General features: G+C 38.4%; 1 long non-coding RNA gene across 1 annotated transcript; it reads right to left on the bottom strand.

Annotated features, from left to right (window-relative positions):
* Positions 1-669: 669 nt before the first annotated feature.
* Positions 670-15,593, bottom strand: LOC120526892. The gene is made up of 3 exons (XR_005633220.1): positions 15,584-15,593; positions 6,119-6,122; positions 670-813 (listed from the first exon to the last, which is right to left on the bottom strand). It is a non-coding gene; the product is annotated as an uncharacterized LOC120526892 (long non-coding RNA).
* Between the last annotated feature and the right edge of the window lie 455 nt (positions 15,594-16,048).

Below are 16,048 nucleotides of genomic sequence, written 5' to 3'. Positions count from 1 at the left end.
TTCGATGGACTGGTGTTGCTTCATGTCTTGGGCTTGGTGCTGCCCACATACGGACTCTGGATTGGTTTAATCAGAATGAGAATGTACGCATTTAAGTAGGTCTCACTACTTATAAATTGTGCGACATTCTAGAGGTACAGGCATGAAATCTCAAGCAGTACAAACACATTTTTGAGGAGTTCTAGCAGTTTACCATGCTTTGTGGGATTGGAGGAGGAGGGTGCACACTCGCCATGATGTTTTGTGATGTGGGGACACTGCTGTGTGCTATGTAGTCTTATCTGAGCATAATGCAAGTGGTGTTTGCATATCTGGCAAGTTCAATTTGTTCATATTAAGTGTAGGACTTGACCAAAGATGTCTTCTGTCCTGCTCAGAGGTTCAGTGGAAAGGATATCAATGCACAGCTATGGCATAGGGAGAGGAGGGTTGCATCTTTTCTATTTGTAAATTATGTTGTCTTCTTAACCTTAACTCAGTAATTCAGGATTATTCATAAATAGAACTCTTTACAACGTGCACCATAACGTACAAGATAAATGAACATAAAAATACAATAAGACAATGAGTGGTGGAGTTCCAGAGAATGTCCTGCTCAATCGAGATGTCCAAAGAACAAAAAACGAAGAGAAGCTCCAATGTTCTGTTTAAGATTTTCAGTGGCGTGGAGCTCTGTGTTCCTCCAAAGTCAGTCCAATTGTGAAGTCCGACTTCTGATGGGGGCTGCATTTAAACACTGAGCCGAAGGGGCAGTATGTTGTAGATGAGGTAGGTGTCCTCAATGGTCTTCCAGAAGTTTCTCTTCCTCCATTCCTAGAATATAGATGGGACAAACGTTAGTGGCAGTGTCACGCCCTTTTCTTCCCCATATTCCTCCAGCATAAGCCCATAACATGCTTTTTTTTGACAATACCATGAATCACGCAATACATGACAAATTACAAGTAAATAAACTCAGAAGTGTCTGCATAAAAACAGATGAATTGATGATATTAAGAGTAGGAGATGTCACCAGGATTACAGTCTAGAGATTATAGCTACATCTAAAAGATAATTATATTGTAAAGTGATGTTGCTTGTGACACAGCTGGGAAGAGAAGTGATTTATCTGCCAATGAGAAAACAGCTGGTGGAGATTTTGCACCTCAAGACCTTCTTTACAAAAAGGGTTAAATGCAATCGTGCAGCTGACAAACTGTTTATTACTGATTTATAGACATTTGTGACCACATTTTTACTGAAGTTTATTTCTTTATTTTTATATCCTTTTTGGGGCTAAATGATATGCATTTGTTTTCCCAGTTTCAAAATGTCCACACTGTCTTGACGTCATTATGTCCTCTAATGCCATGCGCATACAAACCACTAAGTGTGAAGCACCAAAAAAACAGGATATGGGGACACAGAAAGTCAGCTTTAATTATCCAATTATTAGGCTTGCTTTGTTCATTGTGTGCTCTTTTGTGTTTTTATTATTCATTTTCAAGAAATATTTGCGTATAACGTGAAAAGCACCTACTGTTGTTGTCAAATCTGTCAGTTTCTCCACGTGAAACAACTTGGCTCCCAGCGCACTGATTTTGCTGAAATTTGTCACACTTATTCCACAACATTATTTTCCAGGAATGTTAAATTGTTTTTGAGATACCTCAAATAGAGTGTAAATTTTTTAAATTTACAAAACTCCACCTTACAAGGCAGAAACATTCTGTGCAACGTAGATTACTGAATAATTTACTGTTTCAGGTTTCCCTTGAGAGAGGTTACTTGTGCTCATATATTGTGTATGTTTTCCTCTTTTCCCTGTCTCTCCATCCCAGCTGGCAAAACAGAGACCTTCAGTACAAGTTATTGAAACTTGGCAGCTGCTTATGCCTAATATATGCTGTACTGCTGTGAACTGGAATTTTTTTTGGGTCAAATAAATTTCTATCATTCCCTTGTTCCCTCGTTGTTAAAATACCATTCCACCATTATAATCCATTCCCAAAACTAGTTCAGTTCCTCTTCCCCCATTGACTTCAATGCACCTTGCCGAGTTTGGTGAAATTCCCAAACCACTCCATGATTTTACCGAATTCAAAGCAAAGCAAATTTTCACTCATCCCTACTGCTCATAACCTCTTTTGGCAGCGGGCAATTCAAATGGCTCAACTGGAGCCAGTCAATGCTGCACTTAGGTTGAGTCACTTTGGATACTCACAACTGGCATGACATGTAGCAGTTCGAAAAGCTGTCACTCCAGTTTACTACTGCTGCTTGAAATCATACCAGGTTAGTTACTCCATCTTAATGGCCTTCTTAAAAGTCAAAATTGCCACCAATTTAACGTAGCTAGAAATCTGTTTGTCCAATATAAACACTGTTTTTTTTTTGTTTTTTTTTATCTCGAGAACAAATTATTATTATTTTTTTTTCCAGCTCTGTGGATTTATTTTCTTTGTGCTCAGTGAATGCTAATAGTATAGGCTGACTCTAAATGTAGAACATCCCAAACTCTTAAATAAAATTAGAACATTACACCTTATGAGGTTATGGTTACACCAAAAGCAAAAGGTTGTGCAAACAATAGAAAAACACAATCCAGGAAACAAGAAATCATTAAAGTAGACCAAGGTCATTAAACACCTGAGAATATTTAGATATGTCACTTACTAGAGCCTAACAATTAGGGAATTCAGGAATATTCACAGAATAAGGTCATTAGAAAGAAGATTCGCAAAAGCAAAACCAACTAATTAACATAACATAACATAACATAACGCAATGTAATTCAATGTTCTCAGAAATGTTTAATCCACTTCAAGGTGATGAGGGACTGCAGTTTATCCTGGAAACACTGGATGCAAAGCAGGTGCCCACCTTATGCGGTGCGCTAATCCACCTCAGTGCTCCTTCATGTCCACTGTTATGTTACAGTAGGGGGCTGTTCCTGATGTTTGCTTATTTTCTGTTTTATTGTTATTTTGTATCTAATGTTTGTTCATGTTGTCATGTTTCTTTACAATTTAGTATTAATGTATTATGTATTTATGCTGTTTGTGTTGGTGCTTGTTTCCAGTTGGTAGAACCCCAAAAGGCAGGGCCATCATTATGTCATTGCTGAAGAGCCGGCCACCCTCAGGCTTTATATTTCTTGGTGACAAGTTGTCCCTTAAAAGTTTATTGACTGTTGAGGTGTAAAGATCTTTATTCAAAAGTACTGTTTGGATATCATATTTCTCATGACTTTGATTTTAAGTATGAATTCCTATTATTTGGCTATAGACTGGACTTTGAGTTGCATTTTTAGGAAACGCAACGGTGATGTGACGGATCAGCGAGCGGACGCAGAGAGCGGATCCGCGAGCGGACGCAGAGAGCGGCGTCTCCTACAGGCACGCAGCCCTTCGCAAGCACCCGAGCAAGTTCACCTGAGGTAAAGCCAGCAGCTGACCAGTAGAAATAACCGTCAGTGAGAAATTAAAGTCGATCACTCAGCGGGTGGTGGAAACTTAAAGCGACGGTGTGATTCAGCTGAACACGGAAAGCCGAAGCACCTATAAAACGGCAAAGATGACTTCAACATTTAATGTAAGTTCTATCTGCTCTCTGCCCATCGAGGGCACGCTTATATGTTGTGTGTCCTGCAGTATGTTCAGCTCAGGTTTTCCGCCGACAGTGTAGATAGCTTTACCTGCCAAAAGTGTTTAGTTAATTTAGAGTTGGTCGGGAAAATATGCGAACTGGAGGACCGCGTTAGGAATCTGATATTGATTAGGCAAACCGAAAATTGGATCGACTCGGTTTGTTTAGACAATTCGGCTACATCTGATTCGCTTCAGTCTCTCCAGGTCCCACTGTGGTCAGTGCGAGGCCGAAATCAGCAGCACCAATTCAGCCACAGGGCGAGTGGGTAACAGTAAGACGGGGTCTAAGAATCCACAATGTAGTCCCCCGGCACCCAGGTCACCAATGCGGACCCAGAACAGATTCTCAGCTCTCCGCAGCGCGCCTGTGGAAACTGAGAATAATAAAGTGCTCATAATTGGCGATTCCATAGTGCGGAATGTTAGAATTCCAAACTATGTTAAACCAGCAGTTAATGTTAAGTGCCTTGCAGGGGCCAAGATTTCTGGCATAAAGGCCGCATTGGACCGTGTTTCCGACGATGAAGTATCTACCTTATTGCTGCATGTCGGCACTAATGATATTTATTTACAGCAATCTGAGGTATTAAAGCGGAACTTCATCTCTATGCACCAAAGCTAAAACAAAATGTCGGAATTTAATTGTATCTGGTCCCTTACCAAGATTATATAGAGGGATGTGATTTATAGCAGATTGCATTCCTTTCACTGCTGGCTAGAAACCTGGTGTGCAAATAAAAGCATAGCATTTGTGAACAATTGGGATGATTTTTGGGAAAGGCCTGGATTTTTCAGAAGAGATGGTCTTCATCCTAACTGGAGGGATCTTATGTATTATCCCAAAATATGGCAGCAAAACTGCCTGGTTGACTGATTAGAGCACCATCCAGGCCGCAGTCATGTGATCTTAAATCACAGGCTGTTCTTTATCCCACCTGTTATTTTCCTGAAGCTGTTACCCATAATCCCTGTTGTGGGGCATCCAGTAAATTTAGTCTTGATACAAACCATAAATTAATTGATAACCAAAAATAAGGTGTATAATTAGACCAAGGGATAAAACCAGACACTCCACCAGGGGCATCTGTAATAGAAATTTAATTCAAATTAAAACAAAAATATATCAGCAGTTCAGAAAGAACCATGCAGTTTTAAATGCTGTTTATTGAACATTCGCTCTCTTGGCACTAAAGCTGTTTTGGTAAATGATATATATTAAGTACAAAATCTGATCTGTGTCTTCTTACTGAAACCTGGCTTAGTAAATGTGACACTGTTCCCTAGCTGAGGCGTCACCAGATGGATACTCGTTCCTTCATAAGTCTAGAGATTCTGGTCGAGGAGGAGGCCTTGGAATAATTCATTGTAACAAAATGCAAATCACTCCTAAAAATTTAGGCAACTTTACATCCTTTGAGGCATTCATTTTAAATATTAAAACAGATTCCAACACAATTATAGTGCTAGTCTACAGACCACCAGGGCCATATTCATTGTTCATGACTGAATTTAGCAACCTTCTGTCTGATTTGGCTATAAATTATGATCACGTAGTTCTGATGGGGATTTTAATGTACACATTGATGTGGAAACTGACACTTTTAGCAAATGTTTTACTTATTTGTTAAATTCAGTAGGATTTTGTCAGATTGTCAAAGGTCCAACTCATAATCATAACCATACATTAGATTTAATTATAACTTACAAAGTTGAAATTCAAAATTTAAATATTACTCCATTAAATGTAGTTATTTCCGATCACTTCTTAATTACATTTGATTTAGTTCTGCCCATGCCAGCACTCACAGATTAAAACAAAGACAGTGCGACATCTAGATTGTAATTCTGCTTCAAAATTTATAGATACCTTGAGTAAGTCGAGTGTAATTGTGGAAAACCATTTAGATCAGTTAACATCAAATGTAAACGTGGAAAACAATTTAGATCAGCTAACATCACATTATAATGTGACCTTGAGAGATGCTCTGGACACAGTGGCTCCCCTAAAACAAAAGTGATCAAAGCACATAGAAACTCTCCCTGGTTTAATGAAAATACTCGAGCTCTTAAATTAGAGTGTCGAAAACTGGAGCCAGATGGAGAACAACAAAGCTACATGTCTTTCAAATTGCATGGACAGAGAGTGTTAATAAATATAAAAAGCCCTCTTTAAAGCTCGCTCAGAATACTATTCTACATTAATAGATAGCAATAATAAAAATCCTAGGGTACTTTTAGAGCAGTGGCTAAATTAACAAATGGGAATTCAGACATTAGCAGTACAGACTTTATGAACTTCTTCAATGAGAAAATTAAAAATATAAGATCCCAGATCTCAGCATCACAGTACAAACCAAATACTAGCTTAGCAGACCCTGCACACATTGCATTCAGCACTTTAATAATTTTAATCCTGTAACTGAGCAGGAAGTCTTAACTTTAATTACTAAAATGAAGCCCACTACTTGTTCCCTAGATCCAGTGCCAACAAAACTAGTAAAAGTGCAATGGATGTTCTTGCAGCCTATTCTAACATTATCAATAGTTCATTACTGCATGGCACATACCTGATGCACTAAAAGTGTCAGTCATTAAACCTTTACTTAAAAAGTCAGACCTAGACCCACACATACTAAATAACTATAGGCCTATTTCAAATTTACCATTTCTCTCTAAAATACTAGAAAAGTAGTCGCCAGTCAGCTTCAGTCACACCTTACGCATTACAATTTATTTGAGAAATTCCAGTCTGGCTTTCACACTGGTCATAGTACAGAAACGCACTAACACGGGTTGTAAATGACATTCTGATATCCTCTGATGAAGGAAATTCCACTGTAATTATGTTGTTGGACTTAAGTGCAGCATTTGACACCATTGACCATTCTATTTTACTGCACAGGCTAGAAAACGATGTTGGGCTTACAGGCCCGTGCTGCTTGGTTCAGTTCTTATTTATCAAATCGATTCCAGTATGTACAGAAATGTGCTGACAGTACTCCATCATTATACACAGAAGTTCAATATGGTGTCCCAGGGCTCAGTACTGGGACCTTTACTGTTTTCACTTTACATGCTTCCACTGGGATCTCTCATTAGGAAACATAATGTTAATTTTCACTCGTATGCAGATGACACCCAGTTATACCTTTCATTTAAATCAAATGAAGTTTCTCCGATGTTGTCTTTAATTAGTTGTGTTAGTGAATTAAAGGAATGGATGAATGAGAACTACTTGTCTTTAAATACAGATAAAACAGAGATGTTAATTGTTGGAGGGAATGACGCTGATCACAGCAATATTTTGTCATCATTTAACTCAGTTGGAATCCCAATTAATTTTACTGAATCGGCCCGCAATCTAGGAGTTATCTTTGACTCTAGCATGTCATTTAAAGCACATATTACAAAGTCGTCCAAAACATGTTTTTCCATCTTAAAAATGTTAGGAAATTAAGGCGCTTTCTAAATAAACAGGATTGTGAGAAATTAATTCATGCATTTATCTCTAGTAGGATTGACTACTGCAATGCGGTGTTCACTGGCTGTTCAAACTGTTCTCTATACAGCCTCCAGTTAATCCAAAATGCGCTGCAAGAATTATTACAAGAACAAGAAAATATGAACACATAACCCAGTTCTTAAATCTTTACACTGGCTCCCAGTTAATTTAGGGCAGATTTCAAAATCCTCCTTTTAACATATAAAGCATTAAATGGCCAAGGTCCGCTTACTTGTCTGAACTTATCATGACTTACAAACCTGAGCGCACATTAAGATCTCAAGATGCCGGTCTGCTTAGGATTCCAAGGATTAATAAAATAACAGTGGGAGGTCGAGCTTTTAGTTACAGGGCCCCTAAACTGTGGAATGGTCTTCCTGCTTCCATAAGAGATGCCCCTTGAGTCTCAGCTTTTAAATCCCGGCTGAAGAGTCACTACTTCAGTTTAGCATATCCTGACTAGAGCTGCTGATTAACTGTACAGACTGCATCTCTGTTGTTAGTCATTAGCACTAAAACATAAGTAACATGATAATTATATTTGAATACTAACCCTCACCTATTCTGTTTCTTTCTCGGTACCCAAATGTGGCATTGGTGCCACGCCCACCTGCCAAGTTGTTTGCCTGCCTATGGTAAAGTCATCCCTGATGGAGGATCACAGGAATCATGGGAAAGAGGGTCCTTTCATGGACTGGCAGCAACGTTTCAGCCGTGGCATGGCCAAATGGGAGGCAGCTTGATGGATGAGGTCTCCAGGACTCTAAAAATATCCAAACCTAATTATGTCATATCATCTACTGTTAAACCGTAATTCTAAAATTTTTATTATGCTGTCTTAAGGAATTGTTCTGTTGTGTATATTGTATTGTATTGACCCCCTACTTTTGACACCTACTGCACGCCCAACCTACCTGGAAAGGGGTCTCTCTTTGAACTGCCTTTCCCGAGGTTTCTTCCATTTTTCCCTACAAGGTTTTTATTGGGAGTTTTTCCTTGTCTTCTCAGAGAGTCAAGGCTGGGGGCTGTCAAGAGGCAGGGCCTGTTAAAGCCCATTGCGGCACTTCCTGTGTGATTTTGGGCTATACAAAAATAAACTGTATTGTATTGTATTGTATTTGTCTTATTTTAATTTTCTTTGTGTACCTCTCATTCTTTAATTACTCTTCAAATAAATTATGTATTTGCAACAATTCTTCGGCTGCTTGTCTATTTCAAGCCATAGATTTACAGTCATAGTCTCTCTTATGAAGGGAATTTGTGGATTGAAGAACATTTAAAATATTTTTTAATCTTTAAAAGCCAGTCTATTTGGGACTTTATGTGAGAGTTTGGGATCTGCCTGCCTGGGGTGAGGCCCATTTTGGTGTCAGACTGAGTGAAGTCCTGGTCCAATTGGTGGTATTTGCAGGTCTGCTTTCATCATTTTATGGTGATCTCATTGCACCCACACTCACACTGACTGATTTAGGATCTCTTCTTTTTTTAATCTTGTATTGAATTTATTAAAAGCATGTAACATTCCATACAATCAGGTCAAACTTAACAAATCTAAATTCAATTTAACCCTCACCCATGAGAAAGAGAGGAAGGCCAACAGCTGGAGTAAAACTATTCAGAGTGGTAAAGAGGGAAAGGAGTCCTTCTTCCCAATATAAATGCTTATTCTAGAATATTATTGAGTAGATCCTGACAGATTTTTAAAAACAGATCCTCAAGTGAGAATTTGAGTTTTTTGCATATCAAATAGTATATAACATCAGTTACCCACTGATATAAAAGAGGTGGGTTAGGATTCTTCCAGTTGAGCAAGACAAGTCTATGTGCTGATAGTGAAGTAAAGGCAATCACAGTTTGTTTGTCCGTCTCCGCTCTAAGCCTATTTAGGAGTTCACCAAAGACAGCTGCTGATGGTTTAGGAGGGATTGTGACACCAAGGCTGTCTGAAAGGCATTTAAAAATGTTGGTCCAGAATTATGTTAATTTGGTACATGACCAAAACATGTGGCCTAGTGAAGCTGGAGCTCAATTGTAACATTTACAGGTTGGATCTCGCCCTAAAAACATTGTGGACAATTTTAAATAAGGGAGATGTGCTTGATAAAAGATGTTAACTGAATAATTGAATGCTTTGCACATTATGTGCATGGTTGCCTTTCACTTTTTTAAAAATGTTGAATGAGAGGTCCTTTTCCCACTGTACTCTGGGATCTTTGAAAAGAAGGGACTTTAAAATGGTTTTATTTATTATAGAAATGCTGTCTGAGTCTCTAAGACTGAAAATATTTCTTCTGGAATAGAAATAGATGAGAGGTGAGGAAAATTGGGCATATTGGTTTGGTAACATTTCTAATTTGGAGTGTAATTGTTCATAGGATGCAAAGACATTATTTATATACACATCTCTAAATGATGTAATCCCTTATGTTTTCCAAATATTAACAACTGTGTAAGTTTGAGTGGGTGGAAAAAGGTGGTTATAATGTAGAGGTGCCACAGATAAAAGCTTCTCTATTCTGAAGTGCTTCTTACGTTGGTTCCATACTCTGAGTGAATAAAGGGCAATTGGATTGTTAGTACAGTGAACCATCGTTTATCACGGTTAATGCGTTCCAGACTCTACTGTGATAAATTAATTTTCGCGAAGTAGGATTCTTTATTTATAAATCAAATATTTTCGCAGTTAGAGTATAGAAACCTGTTTTACGACCTTCTAAATACGTTTTTTAACATTATTAGAGCCCTCTAGACATGAAATAACACCCTTTAGTCACCATTACACTCGTATTACCCGATATATTACACAAAATAAGAGAAAATAAGACATATTAGATGTTACAAATATCATATTATTACTAGGTTCACCCGCCTTTTAAGGTGACTGACTTTTATCCTCAATTTTGTGCGCTCCATGTGTACATCAGGCATGTAAGTGTAGGGAATGAGAACATCAAAGTGCCCATTCATAACATCTCCCAAAAACCTAAGTTTTTTTTTATCCCCTCAAGTGCCTGTCCAAAGTCGTATAATGTCAGCCCGAATCTGTACCGCTAAAGATGGAGTTTCATGCACTAAATAAGCTATAGATGAGAATAAGCAAGCACCATCTCCCCTGATATTTACTACGCGGTGAGGTATTTGTACTCCATCAACATTAATTATTTCCAGAGACATAATTTTGTCTTATTTTTCCAGTACATTGCGCACAAAAGCAAGAAAACGATAGGAGCACCAGAACTCTGCTCACATCGCGCTTCGTACCTCAAGCCGCAAGTAGTAAGTCTGTTATAAGCGGAATACCGCTACGCTTTGCACTCACGGGATGGTAGGACAATCCCGACCGCTTTTATATAGTAGATTATTGTACTGTACATTTAATTACACACACACACACACACAGTTCTTACACACAACCACTAACCTATGAAGGCACGACCTCAGTAGGAGAGTCTTCAGAGGTGGTGCAGTATCTTCAGCAGGTGCGTTGTTGTCTTTTGACAAAGAAGCTGGAGTACTGAAGGAGTACTAGGAGTAGGCAGTGGGTGTCTGGGTGCGCGGCTGAAGAACATCTTGATAGGCAGTTGCTGGCTGTCTTTTCATATCGTGAGGAGGCTTTTGTAGGGTATTGCCATCTTTAATCATATCCAAGAGTTTCACCTTCTCCTGGATAGAAAGCATCTTCCTCCGGCGCTTAGTTTTATTGTCAGAAGGCTTAGAAAAAGCAGCACATTTAGGAGCCATCGTGGGGCTTAGATAAAAGTTCTCAGAAAGCACATGCATAGTGACGTAAGCGTGTATGAGAAAAAAATCGCGATAGAGTGAAGCCGCGAAAGTCGAAGCGTGATATAGCGAGGGATCACTGTATATTGATGATACCTTGTATTTACTGGTGTATAAAGCAATATAAAGAGGAACTGTAGGATTTTTAATGTATATGAGGATGTTTTGAAATAGAAGCAGAAGTTTAGGGAGGATTTTCATCTTGATAGTGTTAATTCCCACTGCTAAAGTAAGACGAAGGGTAGACCATATATCTTGTTTAAGGTTTTCCATGCAGACAGCAAAATTTTGTTGAAAAAGAGCTTTATATTTACTTGTGATGTTTACCCCTAGGTATTTAAACTGATCTGCAATGATAAAAGGGAAGGTGTCCAATGTAATGTTGTTTGCTAGAGAATTCACTGGAAAAAGCACACTTTTGTTCAAATTAATTCTGAGTCCAAATATCTTTTGAAATTTTCCTAGTACAGTTAGGCCTTATTTTATGGGTCTGATATACAGTACAGTATACAGTACCATATCATCTGCGCATAGTGATATTTTCTTTTCAAAACCTTCTCTGAAAAAAAAACCCTTTATCTTTGATACATTTCAAAAGTGAACAATAATGGCTTAATGGTGATTGCAAATAGCAGTGGTGACAGCGGGCATCCTTGTCTAGTACCACGTTCTAGTTTGAAGTAGTCTGAAATAATGTTATTAATACAAATGTAAGCTTCTGGACTGGTATTTTGATCCATGCACATATGTTCGGACCAAACCCACATTTATGCAATATGGTGAATAGGTGGTCCCATTCAACCATATCAAATGCTTTTTCTGCATCCAAAGATAATAAGATCTTCGGAGTGTTAGATTTTATGTATGAATATGTTACATTAAATAGGCATTGAAGATTTAATAAATCGGGATTGGTCTTGTGATAATTACCAAAGGGAGTATTTTCTCAATCTTTCTAGCTAGAACTTTGGTGAGTATCTTAACATCTTTTTTCAGAAGTGAGATTGGTCTGTGTGATGCACATTGTAATAAGTCCTGATTTTTCTTAGGAAAAATGATAATTAATGCTTGATGAAAGGTTTGAAGTAGAATTGTATTGTGTCTGGCTTCTATAACTGTTGCTAATAAAAGGGAAGCTAACTTGATTGAAAAGTTCTTTAAATATTCAGCAGGATAGCCATCAGGACCTGGTGCTTTCCCACTCTGAAGTGAGTTTATAGGATCTAGTAATTCTAATAGTGTCAGATGTTTATCCAGTTCCTCTGCACTAAGAGTATCCAGCATTAGTATCTGTAATGTATCAAAAAATGCATTAGATTGTGTCTTACCCTGTCCCCCTTAAGATGAGTAAAATACAGGTTGGCGCAGGGTAACGGGAAATTTTAAAATGATGTTCAATGCATAAATAAACACATTACAAAATACATTTAATGATGACTTTTTTTTTACAGGATATGCAATTAATGATGGTAATCAATATTCATTCAATAGTCATTTTATGTTTTGAAGAAAACATCATGAAGGTGTTGTCTATTTCTCTGTACATATTCTGACTGCTTGTTATGGAAATTCTGCATTGCTCGATGTAACATGTCAAGAAGAATGCCTGTGATTTCCTCTTCAATCCTCCTCTTTAGTCCAGCAATAGTTGCAGGACGTGTGCAGTACCCTTGGCTTTTAAGATGTCCCCACAGAAAAAAATCACAAACGGTGAGATCTTGGGATCTTGGAGGCCATGGAATGTGACCATTGTGTGAAATGACACAACTTCCAAACAATCGTTGAATAGCTGCCATCGATTGTAGAGCAGTATGTGAAGTGGCTCCACCTGGGGACTTCTTTTCTAAGGCTAAACCCATTTCTTTGAAATTATGCACCCATGTTGTAATCGCATGACGTTCTAACTGGTAATGACGCCGGAATTCCCTTTGCGCAGCAGTCACACTATCATCAGTCTTATAAAAGGCTTTCACAGCGAACGCTCGTTGCAAACCACTCCACTGCTCCATTATAACTACTGACAAGGGATTCTAAACGAGGTGGCATTGGTCCCAAAAGACTACCAACATCCGAGGGTCGCCAACACCTAGTTCCAAAATTTCCAGTTTCCATGCACCTCCCTGTATAGGAACTTATAGTAGTCTCTAAATGTGTGCATTATATTTCTATGGTCAATGGTTTTATCTCCATCTATGTTGGTGATTAATGATATTGCATTGTGAACTTCCTGCTTGTGGATTTGTTGAGTTAAGATCTTATTAGCCTTCTCTCCCTGTTCATAGCAATGAAGTTGCGATTTAAAAATTAGTTGTTCCATTTCTTTTTTTGTCAAGAAGTTTAGTTCTGATTGCAAAGCCTGTCTTTTCCTTAAATGTGCCTCATTTGGAGAACTGTCATGTTCTTGATCTATTCTGATAATTTCACTGATTAACTCTGAGGCCTTCTTGGTTTCTGATTTATTTTTGTGAGAGACATATGAGCTAATCTGTCTGTTTAAAATGCCTTCAGAGTTTCCCAGAGTATTTCTGCAGAAACCTCTGAGTATGCATTTATCTTTAAAAAAGAATCGATTTGGTTGGATATAAGTTATGTACAGTTCTCGTCAGCTAATAACAGAGGGTTAAGATGCCAGCTGTGAGATGGGGACGTGGGGCATAGTGATGTGAGCTCCATGATCAGAGAGGGCGTGGTTGGGGATAACAATAGCGTCATACTTGCTAGATTTGATTGTGGGCAAGAAATTGTTATTTATAAAGAAATAATCAATTCTGAGTAGCAATGATGTACTGGTGGGAAGAAGGAATATGTTCCTAAGTATGGATTTAGAAATCTCCATGGATCTGATCAATTAAAATTGTGTGATTATTTTTGCAGTTATCACCCTTGTAGCTGAAGAATTATTTGGGTCTGGATTTAAAACACAATTATGTCTCTGGCTATTACAATTTTATGAGTGTTCAGTTTAGGCATGGATGAAAATATGTTTTGGATGAAGTCTCCATCATTTACATTGGTTGCGTAGATATTTACCAAAATCACTTATAAATTATCTATCACCATCACATCTGCCTACAGGATCAGATACTACATCTGATACTAAAAATACAATTGTTCTATGAATTAAGATGCCCATAGCTCTAGTTTTCTTTGTATAGGTGGAGTGGGATAGTTGGCCAGTCCAATCTCTTTGCAACTGAAACTGATCCTTGCTCTTTAATTGAGTCTCCTGTAAAAATACTATGTTGGCGTTTAGACCTGTTAGGTGAGAGAATGCTTTCTTCCTCTTTAATTTGTGATTGAGATCTTTGACATTCCAGCTCATGAAGTTCACTGTTGGGTTATAGAGATATTGCTTCTGAACTTTTGTTGTCATTTTAGTCCTAAATTAAGGTAGTACATTACTACATATGATAGCTTTAACCTTAATTTCCAACTTTGCCAGGAATTATCGTTGTTGGTACTTAAATTTGTGGGTACAAAAAAGACAAATCAAAAATAGCTTGCTCTCTTTCTCTCCTTCCCCAGACTCCCTGTCCCCCCATTTTACCTCCCTAAGTGAAGCTAGGCTACACTTCACAAAGCCCCAGTCCTCTAACATGCCTAGATTTAGGATCTTCAATTAACCTAACATCCACACATTTAAGATATCGTAAGGAGATCGGACTTTCTTCAAAAAATCCAGACAGACATGGGAAGAATGTGCAAAGTACACAGAGTCCTGCCAGGCTTGGAATTTGTACCCAGGATTCTGGATCTATGAGGTAACAATGCTAATCACTGTGGCACCAACTAATTAGCTAATAATGATTTATGATTTAGTACTATAAAGACTTATGGTAAAAGTGCTAATAGTATATACAGTGGTGTGAAAAACTATTTGCCCCCTTCCTGATTTCTTATTCTTTTGCATGTTTGTCACACAAAATGTTTCTGATCATCAAACACATTTAACCGTTAGTCAAATATAACACAAGTAAACACAAAATTCAGTTTTTAAATGAAAAAAATCCAAACCTACACCCTGTGTGAAAAAGTAATTGCCCCCTTGTTAAAAAATAACCTAACTGTGGTGTATCACACCTGAGTTCAATTTCCGTAGACACCCCCAGGCCTGATTACTGCCACACCTGTTTCAATCAAGAAATCACTTAAATAGGAGCTGCCTGACACAGAGAAGTAGACCAAAAGCACCTCAAAAGCTAGACATCATGCCAAGATCCAAAGACATTCAGGAACAAATGAGAACAGAAGTAATTGAGATCTATCAGTCTGGTAAAGGTTATAAAGCCATTTCTAAAGCTTTGGGACTCCAGCGAACCACAGTGAGAGCCATTATCCACAAATGGCAAAAACATGGAACAGTGGCGAACCTTCCCAGGAGTGGCCGGCCGACCAAAATTACCCCAAGAGCGCAGAGACGACTCATCCGAGAGGTCACAAAAGAGCCCAGGACAATGTCTAAATAACTACAGGCCTCACTTGCCTCAATTAAGGTCAGTGTTCACGACTCCACCATAAGAAAGAGACTGGGCAAAAACGGCCTGCATGGCAGATTTCCAAGACGCAAACCACTGTTAAGCAAAAAGAACATTAGGGCTCATCTCAATTTTGCTAAGAAACATCTCAATGATCGCCAAGACTTTTGGGAAAATACCTTGTGGACTGATGAGACAAAAGTTGAACTTTTTGGAAGGCAAATGTCCCGTTACATCTGGCGTAAAAGGAACACAGCATTTCAGAAAAAGAACATCATACCAACAGTAAAATATGGTGGTGGTAGTGTGATGGTCTGGAGTTGTTTTGTTGCTTCAGGACCTGGAAGGCTTGCTGTGATAGATGGAACCATGAATTCTACTGTCTACCAAAAAATCCTGAAGGAGAATGTCCGCCATCTGTTCGTCAACTCAAGCTGAAGCGATCTTGGGTGCTGCAACAGGACAATGACCCAAAACACACCAGCAAATCCACCTCTGAATGGCTGAAGAAAACAAAACGAAGACTTTGGAGTGGCCTAGTCAAAGTCCTGACCTGAATCCAATTGAGATGCTATGGCATGACCTTAAAAAGGCAGTTCATGCTAGAAAACCCTCAAATAAAGCTGAATTACAACAATTCTGCAAAGATGAGTGGGCCAAAA

The sequence above is a fragment of the Polypterus senegalus genome, chromosome 3 (genome assembly GCF_016835505.1).
Source record: "Polypterus senegalus isolate Bchr_013 chromosome 3, ASM1683550v1, whole genome shotgun sequence".
NCBI lineage: Eukaryota > Metazoa > Chordata > Cladistia > Polypteriformes > Polypteridae > Polypterus > Polypterus senegalus.
Note: the sequence above shows the minus strand (reverse complement) of the source record. Positions and strands in the feature narration are given on the sequence as shown.